Source organism: Agelaius phoeniceus, chromosome 2 (assembly GCF_051311805.1).
Source record: "Agelaius phoeniceus isolate bAgePho1 chromosome 2, bAgePho1.hap1, whole genome shotgun sequence".
Classification (NCBI taxonomy): Eukaryota; Metazoa; Chordata; class Aves; order Passeriformes; family Icteridae; genus Agelaius; species Agelaius phoeniceus.
Window position 1 is genome coordinate 105,834,855 of NC_135266.1, and position 8,153 is coordinate 105,843,007.

Genomic DNA, 8,153 nt, shown 5'->3' on the forward strand with positions numbered 1-8,153 from the left:
TCAAGCAAAATGGTCAAGAGCAGACGGTTCAGGGAGGGTTTTGAAAAACAACATTGAGAAATGAAATTCTGGACATAAAGTACATAATGCAACTGGCATTGCATGTGGTTTGTACATATGAATGTTACTTTTCTAGAGCTAGTAAATACTCCTTTTTAATTTGAGGTTATTTGTTACAGTAAACAAAATATCCCCAAATTTAGGGACTATCTGTTACAAAGCTAAGTGGTTCTGGACTCCACTGATAATATGTGTTTGTCTTTTTTTTCATAGCTAGTCCTTGACAAAAATATTTACCCATGAATTTTTTAAATTACTGCTTGCAATTTTTTCCAATATAAATGCTGTAATTTTTGATTTACTAGGTAGGAAGAACATCCCATGTTTTTGATAATACATATTTTTTTCCATAAAATGGCTATCTGGAATGCATTAATCAGCTTACATGAGTGTCAAATAGAAGCAATATAAACAGTTAGTTTACACCAAAACAAAACCTAGATCCATCCCATCCTTTTTTCATTAAAGTATAGTAATAACATGACATTTTTGTAGTGTTTGTACTGCTCTCATCACTTCGCTTGTCAGGGTTCATCACTGATTACACATACAACAGAAAAAAAGTCTGTTTCTCATTCCAGAAACTCAAACCTCATTCAAACTACACTTTTTGAACAAGTTCTTTGAATATTCTTGGCCACTACCTCATTTTTATCCAGGTCTGTACCTTCTCATTTCCAGCAGTGCCCCAAACCAGTACTGACAAAAGAATACAGGAAAAGCTTTGTGGCATCACATCATATTTGATCAGGAAGAGGATGTGGCACAGCTAGTATGTTCTCATTCTCTGTAAATCATGCAATGCAGAAATAGCTGCTGATTCTGTGTGTGGCACACTCAGGCTGCTTCTGAAACCTGCAGAAACAGGCCTGAAAAATCTCACCTAATGATAAAGAGCCATTGCTCTCTGAAGAGGGTAGTTAGGGATGCACAGGTGCTTAAATAGCTTGGAAAGGGGGAGAAAATCTGCTCAGAGTCCTTAGCTATTGGGCTCTTCTCTTTTTATCATTTAAGGGCACATTAATTTTTATTTTTTTTTAGTAGTACTTTCCCCTTTGGATAATTTCCATTCTGAGAACAATCATATTTGTTTATTTGTGGGCAGGCAAGCTATAAATAATAACTGTTTTAGGTCAGTGTCCTTTCAGCAAACAATGTCCATCCAAAAGTATTGCAAAAATCTTTTACATAATATTTATTTGTTTGTTTTAAAAAGTTTCTAGGATCTATTTCCTCCCTTTCTGCTGTTAGACATTTCATTAAATCTAGTCTTACTCTTTTCTTCAGCAGTTTTATTCTACTACCTTCATTACTATACAATGAACTGGAATGTCATTTATATGATATTTTATCTAATAAGCCTTTTTTTTCTAAGACTTGTTGAAGCTTCAATATTCTACTAATGCTTAAGGGTTCATATCTAAAATGATTTCTATAGTGAAGACTGATAAGGAGTGTTTAGAACTCTAATGGAATAGCCTGTTATTCTTATCAGAAAAATAAGCCAGTATTTTAGATGAGATAAATGAATGTAGTTCTACCAAAGTCAGTTAAAGTACATGAATTTTGTAGGTATGACTGAGGGTAAGATTCAAGTATCAGAGTACAAAACCAAACACAGTTGTCAATCAAGAGGGTGACTGAAAGATTATTCTACTTTGAGGTATAAACAATCTTTATTGTTCTATCAGATCTCACTTACCCTTCGGATTGCTGTACGTCATCTGAAAAAAGAAACAAATATTTAACTCTGACAGATTTTATCAGAGATATGGATCTCATGTAAGGGGAAAAAAACCAAACTCACAAAAGCAAAATCAAAAAACGAAAACCAGTTCAAAATGAAATTGTTCCTAGACTGGAGACATTTATTTTCATGTATTTTATCTGTGTATATACATACACATATGTACCAGAGAATTTGAAATTTCTGTCATGGGAACGCTTTGAAGACTGGCAAAACTGTATTTTAAACTGCAAATTGTTATTAAATTAATTTTTCATCAACATTTTTCTTGATAGTTGTCACTCTACGTTATTAGTCAACAAATAGATCTCAACAAATTTTTTTGCCTTTAGCAGTTAAGCTTTAAATTAGCTGTGAGGACACACCACCATGATGCCATATGGTTATCACTAGTGGCTGGGGTTCTTGGTGGTTCTTTGCCAAGTTTGAGTTTGTTTGAGAGCTCACTGGTGGCGGAAGTTGAAACTTAGGTGGGATTGTCTTCCCTGAGTTTCCTTGCTGACCTCTAGAGTTTGATACTACCAAAAGAAATGCCATCTGCTCCCTGTATCCTCTATTCTTTTTTGATACCAGTCCTCCTCTGCTTCCAGCAGCATTTCCTGCCCATTTGCCCTTCATGTTTATCTTCTTCTCTATCTTGCAGCTTTTGGTTCCTTGGACACCTCATTTGTGCCACAACACCCTTCCTTGTTTGCTCCTTCAGGGGTCACATTGCTCGTGTGCTTATGTGAGATATTTATGACTGATGCTGCCATCACAGAGGTACAAAATGCACAGTGTGGTTTGTTCCATTTCCACAGCACTTTTTGTCACCATCATATTTTCTGAAAAATCCTTTGCCCAGGATTTATTCTCCTGGGAAGATGAGAAGTCTCAGAGAAAAATGAAAACAATAATTATCTGTTTTGCTTCTCCTGTGTTTTGATGCTTTGGAATGTGATTTGGACATCTTTTACCAACTGGTCATTGTTTTATTGGTTTCATGTGAATTGTTTTAACTTAATGAGCAATCTCTGTCAAGCTGTGTTGGACTCTGAGGAGAGAGCCATGACTTTTCATTATTATCTTCTAGCCTTCTGTCTGCATCTTTTCTCTATTCTTTAGTATTGTTTTAGTATAGTATTCTTTAATATAATATAATATGATAAAATAATAAATTAGCCTTCTAAGAACACGGAGTCATATTCATCATTTCCTCCCTATGATGGGGGACCCAGAAAATACCACAACTTTTATATTCAGGCTCAGAGCAAGCTGTCCTGATGAGTATATTTATAATTTACTGCTGTTTGTTTTGGATACATATATGCTGGAAAGAGGTACAATACATTAAGACACCATACTGAAGAATTTTTTTGAATGTTTTTAGGTTTATTTGAAATTATTTTCCGCAGCTTTGTCCAATGATAACATTAATGTGAAAGAGGTTCTAGAAGCGTGCTTCACTTTTTCTCTCTTTTGGACTCACCAATAAAAAGTTTTCAAGCACTTGCACACATTGATGAACTCCCAGTTTCAGAATTCAGAGCACATCCAGTTATAAGGTGCTTTATATTCAGCCAGTGCTATTCAAGAAGTGTATTTTAAATCAGTCGTATCTTATCAAGGCAATTTATATTGCCCTCCTACAAGTGTGGAAATGATTTACAGTTAGTGTCTTTACCTCATAAAATAGCTAAATGAGTTTTCTGCTTCAGAAGTGCTTAAATCATGCTACTTCTTCCATTTATGAAACAATTTATGTTTTCAGACACACAAACATAATGGCATCAAAATCTGTTAATTATGGTATCTCTTTTTGCATCCTCTTTATTTATATCCCTGTTTGGTTTAATCTTTTTTATTGTCTTTCAAAACTCTTTTTCACGATATAGCTGTATTTATTGTAGGGAGTCCTATCTACATCACTGTTACTGTTAATTACTTGTGAATTGCATGGCTTGCTATGCCTTTCAAGAGTTTCCTTCCTAATGACTGACCTTTCAGACAGAAACATTAGTGCAAATTGTAGCATATTTTTAACTAGTGTTTTCAACAGCAGTTTTAACTTGTTATTTGAAAAATCACTGGCTTTATACTTTTTTTTCCTAGGGTAGTAATTAAAAGATTGTAGTCTTGGTGGGATACAGCCAAGAACAAAAGCTGGTGGGTTTTTTTTTCTGCAAATATTAATCAAATACATTATTTACCCCAGAATACAGACAAGGATGGATGTAATAAAGTAGATTTCCTCCCTTCTGTGCTTCTGAAGATGGAAAACTAGAGCAGAACTTCCTAAGTTACTTCTCTAAGGCCATGTGACCCTCCTGAGACCCACTTTAACTTTAAATGCTTTACCTATAATACAAGCTTGTTGACTTTACCAGGAAAAACTTGTGGCCTTACCAAAAAGAGGAAATTTTTGCAGCTCTAGAATACAATTCTCAAGCACAGTGCTGTTTAACTCTCCATCTCACTTTTCTGCACATTGATGCTCAGAATGCCTATGTAAAAGCAAGAATCAAATAAAATATTTTAAGCCATCAGTCTTTATCTATGTCATTTATTGAACAATGTTTAGAAAAACAGTGACTTATAAGATTTCTTAAACTTACTAGATAAACTCTATGTATGTAGGCAGAACAAGCATCTGCATGAACTCCATTATCTCAGTGGTAAGGAAAAAGCAAAATGTTCCCTGCAAGGCATCTGTATGAAATTATCCTAGAGCTTAAAAATATTATTTGGCAATGTTTAAATAATGTAATCATAATGCAGTAAAGGAGTGACATAAACGTTGTTGTGGCTCACTGAGTAAAATTTGCTATTTCTGAATAAAGTCTTGCTTGTCAGTACTCTTTCACGTATTTTCAAAGGTATGGCAAATACCACTATAATTTTAGTCACTATTGGTCTTCTTTTCCTGCTGGTTTAGGACACACAAGATAAGGAGGAAAGTAACTTTCACTAACTCATAGAGTATGATATTGCATTTTAAGCATGTAAAATTATGTACCTTTTTATTAACATAGAAAATATAAGTTTGATAACAACCAGCAGAGAGAATTGAGGAGCAGTGGATGAAATCACCTCAACCAAGAACAAGTATGCTACACAACAGTTAAAACAACCCAAGAGTGCAATTTAAAGAATGCTTAAAAGCATATTCTGCCGCTACCCAGTCTAAAACATAAAACACCTGTTACCAAGCTGTCTTTGTAGCATTAATTTTAACAAGTGAATCCTGGTTTCACAGAAACTGCTTTATTTAACCTTTGAGACTGAACAGGTTCAGGAATAGTCTTTCAAAACCCTTGGGAGTTGTTCTAGATAACTGAATGCTACATGAAACTTGGTTGCTGTCCGTGATATGAGACCAGCTATTGATTTATGTTACAACTAGAAGAAAGAACTCTTGGGACACTCCGTGTGGCAAAAGGAGAGAGGAAAATGTTTTTGTAGGAAAATACTTGTGTTTTTCCTTGAATGCCAATTTACAATATATACATTTGCACACACCTGACACAATATGCTGTCCTGTTTGGAGGACAACTGTTGTTTAGATAGTCCGAAGTGAGGGAAAGACTATTATTTTTTAACTGATGTTGTCAACTTCGGGAGCCTATGGGAAAAAATTAAGGACATGCTAGTAGAAATCAAAATGTTCTGCACTTCCAAAATATGTGCATAATTGTGGATCACCAGCAATTTAAAAAGTAACTGGAGTCTTCCACAAAATGTACTGAAAAATATTGGGTACCCCTGCAAATGCACGTGTAAGCTGAGGCATTGCATTTTTCAAGGCTGCTGAACGTGTAATGCTCCTAACTTTGTCACTTGTTTCATGCAAACCAGACCTGCCTGGGAGTTTTGACAATTAATATCTCACACCAGTTCTAGATAATGAAATTTTCAAAAAAAGCCATCATTCCAGGAGTCACACAAGGAGACTTCAATTCCTCGTATTAGGGACTTTCACGTCTGAAAGGAAGACTGGGACTTCACTCCTTGCATTTGTGGCAGACATGAAATGGTTAAGTTGAGCAAATCATAGCTAAACTTTTCAAAACGATTTGATGTTTTGTCAATATTGATTCAGGCTTCTCAGTGTCAGTGAAGTAAAAAATAATAAAGTTCTGTTGCTGCAGGAATGTGAAAAAAAGATGTTTGATTGATTCTTCCATTATCCAATGACAGTTATTATGGAGCAGGGAATAAAAATGGCAATTATATTCTTACTTTATAGAGGAAAAAGAAGGGTAAATAAACTGTTCTAAGATTTACAGAGTTGACATATGAGAGTTGAAATATGCCAGAAACAGGAACTGCAGTGATTGGTCTCACAACCTTGTTTCTAGAAGAACAGGCATTCAGCCATAATATTTGTAGTCACCAATTGAAACTAATATGAAGTGATGTTTAGCTATATTGAACAAATAAGCGTATCCAAAACACGAATGCACATTAGGAAATGGTATAGTTGTGTGCCTGTTAGTGTGCAAAGTAGATTTAAAGAGATAAAAAATCCTGCAGACACTTTTTAATGTTTTCTTTTTGCTTAGATTAAATTTAATCACAATAAACTGTTTCCCAAACACTCAAACACATTATAAGGCACTTCTTATTTTTATACCTGCAGATGATAGTTGCTCAGAGAGTGCTTTTCCTTCTTCAGTATTTTCTCTTATTTTCACATACTTATAATTCAGAGATAGAAAGCACGCTTGTGCAAAACTTATTTTTAAGTCTGTAAGAAAAAAAGCTGCTCTGAATTTTCTTAAACTCTGATATTATATTTAAGAAAAATAACTTTCATTCCATCAAATGTCGTTTTATTTTGAGGAAAAATATTAAGTTTTTCACTCTAGACATTAATACCACAATAATATGTAGATAACTTTAATTTAGAAAAACCCTCCCTTTCCAACTCTACAAAAAAAACCCAAAAACAATTAAAAGTGCTAATTTTTTTCTCTCTCTTTTTTTTAAGACAGCCTCTAGATATGCAGTGGAAAATGGAAGTGAGAATATGTTAGCTGTTCTTTTTTCTTGAGACAAAGCAGAATAATTTTGTCAAATTGTCCTTTAATTCTATTAAAACATCACCTACGGCTGCAATTTTACCAAGAAGGTTGTCTATTTTGTCATTTCAGTGACAGAATTAATTAATTTTTATTTGCTTATCTTTCTTTGTGTTGCTCTAATTTTATTTGTGTATAAGTACAATGTTGAAAATGACTTCTTAATATAAGTCTGCTGATTACACAATCTATGTCAATAAAGGATAAATTACATAAATTGCTCTTTATTTCTCAAGTGATATAGCTGAAAACAATACAATCTTAGATATTTCTAAAGCTGAAGGGCAAGTTGGAGAAGAAAACCTGCTTCTTATTAATGTTTTTTTAGTTGGCATCTGTTTTCACAAATAACATCTGCCTTTGTTCTACAGTGCAATTGCTACTCTTCTGGGGAGCTCTTTGCTAGTTTTGGTAATTTATAATGTCTGCTGCTATAATTTGCAGCAAATATATTTTTCCCTGGCAGATAGGAGAAACTCTCTCCTCTGGTAAAACCTCTCCTTCCCACCACGCTAAAAAAAGAAAATTGCTGCAAGCCTCTGAATGAGTTTTTGGCCAGCAGGCCAAGAATATGTGTCTGTGCTTTAGTGTCAGCAAATGCTGCCCTTGCCAGGCAAACAATGCACCCTGGCCTTTGGCTCCACTTCCCATTGCAGGTTGGAGAAGTCACAGAAATGTGGACAACGTCAGCTGGCCCAAAGCCATAGGGCACATACCTCAGACTGGAAATGCATAGCCAAATGTTATCCCAAAGTGTCTCTCCTTGACCTTGCACACAGCACTTCCAAAAGAAAAATTAACTTCATAGCACTACCTGAGCCTTTGCCACGATTGCAGGAAGTAAATTCCTCTTTAAATGGTGGCTGTCTTTTTCCTCACAGAAATACACTTCCCTGAGGAGGTCTTCACTTCCTTTGGGTGGTTGAGTTGTTTGCTGACCTTCTTCAGAAGAGGCTGTGACCAATCCTTTCTGACTGGTGACGCTGCAGTGGCAGATAGACACTTCACCTTTTTTCTGGTGAAACACTTAATAGGACACTGCACAATTTTACAAGAGCGTTGCAGCTAGACTGGGAAGAATGAGGAGAAATGGGGAGCAGCTTAAGAAGTCAAAAGGTTTTTGTTTCAGACAGCTCATGATAGCAGCTGTCATGTGTGCTACACCTTTCACCAGGGCCTTATCAAGAGTCTAACACTAAATACTTCTGCATTGTGACCATTCATTCATTACGTTTTATCAAGTTGAAAGTGTCATGTCCTCTTACATCACAGAAGGAAACTAAAAG

The 8,153-nt window shown here is 35.2% G+C and overlaps 1 long non-coding RNA gene across 1 annotated transcript; it reads right to left on the reverse strand.

Annotated features, from left to right (window-relative positions):
- Positions 1-4,197: 4,197 nt before the first annotated feature.
- LOC129117408 (uncharacterized) lies at positions 4,198-7,863 on the reverse strand. The gene is made up of 3 exons (XR_008533837.2): positions 7,682-7,863; positions 6,420-6,533; positions 4,198-4,290 (listed from the first exon to the last, which is right to left on the reverse strand). It is a non-coding gene; the product is annotated as an uncharacterized LOC129117408 (long non-coding RNA).
- Between the last annotated feature and the right edge of the window lie 290 nt (positions 7,864-8,153).